This window comes from Carlito syrichta, unplaced genomic scaffold, assembly GCF_000164805.1.
Source record: "Carlito syrichta isolate Samal-C Ts95f unplaced genomic scaffold, Tarsius_syrichta-2.0.1 Scaffold304318, whole genome shotgun sequence".
Taxonomy (NCBI): Eukaryota; Metazoa; Chordata; class Mammalia; order Primates; family Tarsiidae; genus Carlito; species Carlito syrichta.
Genome location: NW_007248414.1, coordinates 256,697 through 263,715, shown reverse-complemented (window position 1 = coordinate 263,715; position 7,019 = coordinate 256,697).

The window sequence follows — 7,019 nt, the reverse complement described above, 5'->3', positions numbered from 1 at the left end:
AAAAAAAAAAAAAAAAAAAAGAAAGGTGCTTGGCTTGTTCCTTTTCCAGAGACTTCCCAGAAATCCCCACATTTCCCCTTATATCACATTGGCCAGAACTTAGTTGCATGGCTACACCTCATTACAAGGGAGGCTAAGAAATATCATCTTTTATTTGGAAACTGGGAGAATGGTTATTAAGAGGCCAATCACAGTCTATCTCATCATTTTTTTCGGCATTTATCTCATCACACCTGAGATGGCCCATTTGGCTCTTTCCCCTCAACTAGAATATCTTGTCGTGTTTGTATCCCAAAGTGGAGCACAAGTTGGAGACATTTGAGACAGAACAAGTGACAAGGCGTTGTTATGTTTATTTGGATGCTCTGCAGTCCCTAGCATGGTTCTCTGCCCACAGCGACTCCAATAATTGTTCCACTAAAATGAATTTAAATCTTCTTGACCTAAGTTTCCCCATTTGTGAAACAGGCATGAATGACCTCAAAGGTCAAGCCCAAACTGGACATTCTTAGTGTCTATTATATGAACTTTGAAAACATAGATAAACATTTGAAAAATGAGAAAACCTAGCCAGAGCCAGCTGCTGAGTATAGCTTTCTTTCCCTCTCTGTTTTTTCTGAATAAACACACACACATGTTTTGCATGTAAATAGGGGCCTCCCGTACAGGCCGTTTTAGAATCAGCCATCTTCACTTAGGAACACATGAATGGACTTCTGCTTCTGCCGTGAAAAACTAGCTCACGGTGATCAACCTTCTCAATAAACAAGTAGAAAACCTGGATAAAATTGTTAAGAAGGCAGTGAATTTGTTAGAAGGCATCAAAGAGCCATGCAGAAAGCCAGGACTCTAGGGAGTCAAGATCTCAGAGTAAGGAGAAATGCACTGAGGTAGGCCTGGCAGTCTCTGGGTTCTTTTCCATGAATTTGCCAATTCATGAGCAGCTAGATGGAGAGATGGGAGAGCTGAAAAGAAAGCAAATGCGAAGATGCAGAGAAGCTGAGCCAAGCTTTCGGCAGTCTAACAGGGCTTGAAAGACAAAAATAATTTATGCTGAACACATTCTGAGCCATTACGTGTTCGCCTGCAGCATATATGAACATTCGTTGAAGCTCAGAGACCTTATCCATACAGAGAACGCTGGCCTTGGAAATAATGAAGCCGGAGATAATGAAGTCAAACATTTCATATCATGGATGTGGCAACAAAAGCCCAGAGACACTCAGTGATGTGTCCAGGACCACACAGCAGAAGAACCCAGCCTCCTGGTTCAGCTTTCTCTCATTGCAGTGCTCTGGACAGCTGCTGCCAACCTTAATATTCCCATTCCTCTCCACACATCTTGCCAGAGAGAGATCAACTTAATCTCATGTCTGGTTGTGATTTTTTAATAAATGAAAGTGCTTTTCTGACCACAAATCCTTTAATAAAAATCATCAGTCATTTTTTTCTAATTACCAAGTTAATAAAAATCTACTTTAAAAGTCTTATAAAATACAGATAAGTTAAAAACAAGGTCAGACATGGTGGCTCATGTCTGTAATCTCAGCACTTTGGGAGACTGAGGCAAGAGGACTGCTTGAGTCCAGGGGTTCGAGACAGCTTGGGCAACTTGATGAGACCTCATCTCTACAATAAATAAAAAAATTGTCTGGGCACGGCGATGCGCATCTTTAATTCCAGCTACTTGGAAGGCCAAGGGGGAGGAATCGCCTGAGCCCAGCAGGTCGAGGCTATGGTAGCTGTGACCGTGCCACTGCACTCCAGCCTGGGTGACTTTGACTCAAAATAAAGTAAAATAAAACAAAAACAAGTGAAAAATCAAAAGTGCCTACAAGGTTTTCTCCTTCCCACCTACCCCTGATATATCTAGTTTAAACTTTTTTTTGTACATCAATAAGTTTAATTTTTCACAAAATTTCACTCATGCCTAGCCTTTTATAACTTGCTCTTTTAATTCCATATTCACACCATGATCAGCTTTCACATAATTACATATTCTCTTATGTGATCTTAACAACTGGTTAGTATTCTATTCCATCAATGTACCATAGTTTCTTTAACCAATCCTCTACGGTTGGACATCTGTATAATTTTCAATCTTTACTATTATACATAAATCCTTCAATTAACATCTGTATGCATAGCTTGGTGAGACCCATGATTATCTTCTCAGGAAAATTTCTTCAAGTACGGAATAGTAGAACTAATCATTTTAAAAGTTCTCAACCACTTAGTATGGTTCCAAATGGCCCTTCAGGAAGGTTGTATCAGTCTATGCCCCCACCAGCAGTGTGCACACCACACCTATGCACTGTACTTAACGGGGATGGAGAGGGAAGGTCTTGTCATTCCAGCTTGACATTCTTGGTCACCTTCCTTGGAACGGAAAAGCTTCACAGCATACAGTCTAATCAAATTTAGAGTGGAGAAGTCAGACTAACTGCCCAAGGCCAAGAACGCTGAAACTGAGTTAGGGCTAAGTTGAAACGGTCCCTTTTGATGACTCTAAATAACATACTGGCCACTAGAACCACTTTGGTCCCGAAGGATGCACTTCTACTCTCACAAAGTGAGCATGAACTAAATCAAGAGAAGGGCCATCCTGTCTACTTTGGGCAGCTACACAAAAAGAGACCATTCGGTTAGGCCAGACACAGTGGCTTACCCCTGTAATCCCAGCAATCTGGGAGGCTGAGGTGGGAGGATTTCTTGAGTCCAGGAATTCGAGACAAGCCTGGGCAACATAGGGAGACCTCCTCTCTACAATAAATCAAAAAATTAGCCAGGTGTGGTGGCGCTTGCCTATAGTCCCAGCTACTCAGGAGGCTGAGGCAGAAGGACTGACTGAGCCCGGGAGGTGGAGGCTGTGGTGAGCCGTGATTGTGCCACTGCACTCCAGTCCAGCCAACAGAGTGAGACCCTGACAAGGAAGGGAGAAAGGAAGGAAGACAGGAAGGGAGGAGGGAGGGGAAGGAGGGACCATATGGCTCCAAGATGCACAGTCCTTAGAGGAGATGCTGAGTTCATGACGTGATGGGGAGGTGAACCGGGCTCTCTGCCCAGATCTCCACCCAGGCCACAGGTTGTTGCACAGCCTGGGAGCTCAATATAGTGGTGCTCATTTCCTTTGGGTCTTGAGGGCTTTGCAATTTTTCCATCTCCCCTGTGCAAATGCAAATATAACTCCCTTGGTTAGTGAGGGATTCAAAGCTATCAGTGAAGACTTTCACTGTAATTTGTTATAGAGTCAGGGGACATGAATTCTGTGGGAATTTGCTGAGGCACCTTGAGCAAGTCCCTTTCCCTCTCTGGGCCTTCCTCAGTTTCCCCATGTGAACAAGGAGGCATTTGGCCTGAATTTGGTAATCCATGATTGCTGTTTCCCAGAGGAGGAAAGCAGGGAGGAGACTCAGTTACTGAGCATCTTTCAGAGCCAAGCACTATCCTGAGCTCTCTGTACACATGAGCTTATCTAATCCTGACAACAGCTCTGTGAGAGAGTAGTCTTGCCTGTCCCACACCAATGCCTTGTTATTCTGCTAATAACATCTTGATTTTCTTTGAGGGAACCGTCTCTCACCCACTCATAGTACCAGTGACCTGGATGGAGCTGACCCCACCCCCTGACATGTGACTCAGGCTTGGTCAGTCAGAGCAAGCACAGTGGTTTAAGGCCTACTCTTCAAGATACTTCCATGAGGCAGGTACTATTGTCACACTCTTTTGCAGATGAAAACACTGAGGTACAAAGAGAGATGACATGTGATCCAGACCAGGCCAGTTGGAGTCAAGTCTGGAATTTTTGCTGGAAATATTGGCAAAGAGGTGATTTCTTTGCCTTGAGGTTGCTTAGTTGGCCATTTCTGCCTCCCTGTGGAAAAACCTAACCTGCGAATAAAACTGACGAAAAGACAACAGAGTGAAGAGACGGAGGACGACAGGTTCATGACAATTTCCTTTGAGCCTCTGGAATGGGCTGTGTCTGAATCCAGGCCTGCCTCCTAAACTTTTTGGTACAGGAACCCTTTATGGCTGAAGTTGGTTATAATCAAGTTTATGATACCTTATACCAAAAGAATTATCACTAAAAGCCTGGACATGACACAGGCATAATTATTTTCATTTTATATACAGATGAGGACACTGAGGTTCAGAGAAGCAAAGTAAACACAGAATTAGCAAGTGGTAGAGCAGGTATTTTTAATCTATTTCTTTCTTCTTTTAAGTAGGAATTTATTAGCGGGTAGAGAAGCTCCTAGCAGCGGGAGGGGTCCTGACAGGGTTGTTTTTTCTTCTTACCTCTAGTCTCTACTCAGGAACCTTTTCTAGCTTCTTCCACAAAGCACAGAGGCAGGAGGGGGGCTGTGCAGTTGGACGGATGCAGCTTCCAGACATGGTTCATCTGCTTCCTACCTGTCTGATCTTGGGATAACTTACTAGCTGTACACTCTGAGCAAGTCTCTTCATCTCTTTCTACCTTAGTTTCCTCATCCATAAAACAGAGTGACGACAGTACCCACCTCGTGGCAGTGTTGTGAGGAGTAGATGCGCTAAATTATGTAGAACTCTTAGAATCAAGCTTGGCACACCATAAGTATCATGTAAGAGCTAGCTATTCTTTTTCTTCTGCTGCCTGTATATTGTTAGTAAGTTGGCTGTCCCTTCCTGCTCCTCCTCACCCCATGTGGCATAGGTTACCTCAAATGCTACAACTAAACAACAGGTACTCTGGTCACTAGGAGCTTCAATTAATGTTTGACGTGCTGTTTCGAAAACGTTGATTTTTCTAAAAGTGCTGATAAGTATGGATTCATCAGGCCTCAGACCAGCCTAGGAAGTGAAACTTTGGAGAAGAATACCACATGGCCAAGCCTTTGCTGAATTGCAGAAAGGAAAGAGAAGGGGGATGAAAGTGGACCCAGCCATTTCTGAGGTCTTTTCCCCTTCACTCCTGTAAACCCCACGCTGGAGAGAGAAGAAACAGATTTCCTTTTGCATTATCCCAGTTGCTACCCCGAGTGCTAACTCAGTTCCAGAGGGTGCATTAGGCTGGTAAAGTGTAAAATGTGAGGGCTGGAGATTCAGCAGGGAGTGGGAGAAGGCCTGCAGTGAGATCAGGGTCAGTCTCCTGAGGGTGGGTTATGCTCATGTAGAGGGGGCTGGTCAGAAAAGCAAATGGGGAACTCCTTGCCTCTCTGTTCAGAATGTTCAGACCCAGGATAACGGCCTGCCATTATCCCGAATCCAAACTCTCAGATCCTTGGGCATCATTATTGGCACTTTAATCCTCACCTTGCAGAGAGGATCAGTGATCTGTGAGTCGCCACTTACGAAGTACTCACTAAGCTCTTTGGTGACATCATTCAACAGCCTCATTGAGATGAGGTTACAAGGGGGCACCCTCCAAAACCCAGAATTTTTTATAAAAATTGTGTATTTATTCTTACATGTTTAAACTTGTCACCTTCAAAGTACCCTCTGATGCAATGCCCATATCAAGACGCTTTTCCCACTGCTCAAAACAGTTTTTGAACTCGTCCATTTTGATGCTGTTTAGTGCGTCTGCCATTTTTGTTTCACCTCTTTCGGTAGAACATTTCCCTTTAAGGACTTTTTTCAGCTGGAGAAACAACAACAAAAAAAAGTCGCTCGGGTTTAGATGGAGTGAATAGGGAGGGTGGGGCACGGGGGTCTTGCCCTCTTTGGTCAAAAACTGCTGAACACAGTGATATGTGGGCAGGTGTGCTCATAAATCACCCTTCAAGAAATGGGCAAACGTGTTGAAGGAAGAATCTCCATACACACACACACACACACAAAATTCACAGAAGCCGATTACAGCCTCTCACAACAATGCTAGCTGGTACACTGATGCTGATGAGTTCCTGGAACACTTAGCTAGTGGAGGAAGCCTGTACTACAAGGAGCCCACCCGCCAAAAAATAACTTTGTTTTTCCTCGGGTGCCCCTTTGTATACCATGACCTTGGACCTTGAGGCCAGGCTGTGTAGGCTGGATGCTCAGTTCTCCTGTATGTGACCTTGTGCCAGGTTCTCAAACTCTTTATGCCTGTTTTCTCATCTGTAAAATAGGAATAAAAGTTCCTATTTATTCAGGAGCCATTATTGTAATGAAGATTAAATGAGTAAGCACTTGTAGCACTTAGAAGAGTGTGTGGCACAATGACAGCGATCATTATCAATGCCATTTTACAGAATGGATCTGGAGGCCAGGAAAGAGGATCATTCACTCGGTTCCCGAGAGTGCATTAGGCTGGTAAAGCGTAAAACTCGAGACCTGGAGAAAGAGCAGGGAGCGGGAGAAGGCCTGCAGAGGGTTCAGGGTCACACACAGTTTGTGAAGCTGGGCCTCAAACCGAACTCCGTGTGACCCCACAGCCACTGCCGGCGGAATTGACCCCCGCCACGTCCCACTTTCTCAAACGCCCTCCTCTCCCTGTGTGCTTGGGTGCCTCTTCTGGGATGTGGAGATACAATCTGAAGCCAGAACCGCTGAGAGGTTCGAATGGAGTTTTCCTGGCGCCTGGGAAAAGAACGAGCTCTCTCTTTCTCTCCCAGCTCTGGAAATGAAGACAGCTAGTAAGAATCCTCAGGGTCCCAGAGCCAGGGGACAGAGGCTCCTGGGGACCTGCAGAAAGGCCTTGCCCCCACCCCATCCCCACCTCGCCGCTCTCGGTGACCCACATGCTGTTTTGAAACGCCAGCTCATTCATCAGGAGGCGCTAGGGAGAAACGGAGAACCGTGTGCGGTTCCCGACCACGAGCGCTCCTCTGGCTCCTCCAGCACCTCCGGGGTGGGGTCCCTACCTCTCCGTCTCATTCCGGCCGCTTTGCCTTTTTGAATCTGGGGTCTTAACAGGAGGGTAGTGTCGGTTGTCACTCTATCAGTCCATCTGCGATTGACTTTCCCAGACACCGTCTCATCTCTGGATATTTCTCGTCTCTCGGCTTAACTGTTTCTGTCTGTGTGCCCGCAGGGGCGTGGGCGGCGCGGCG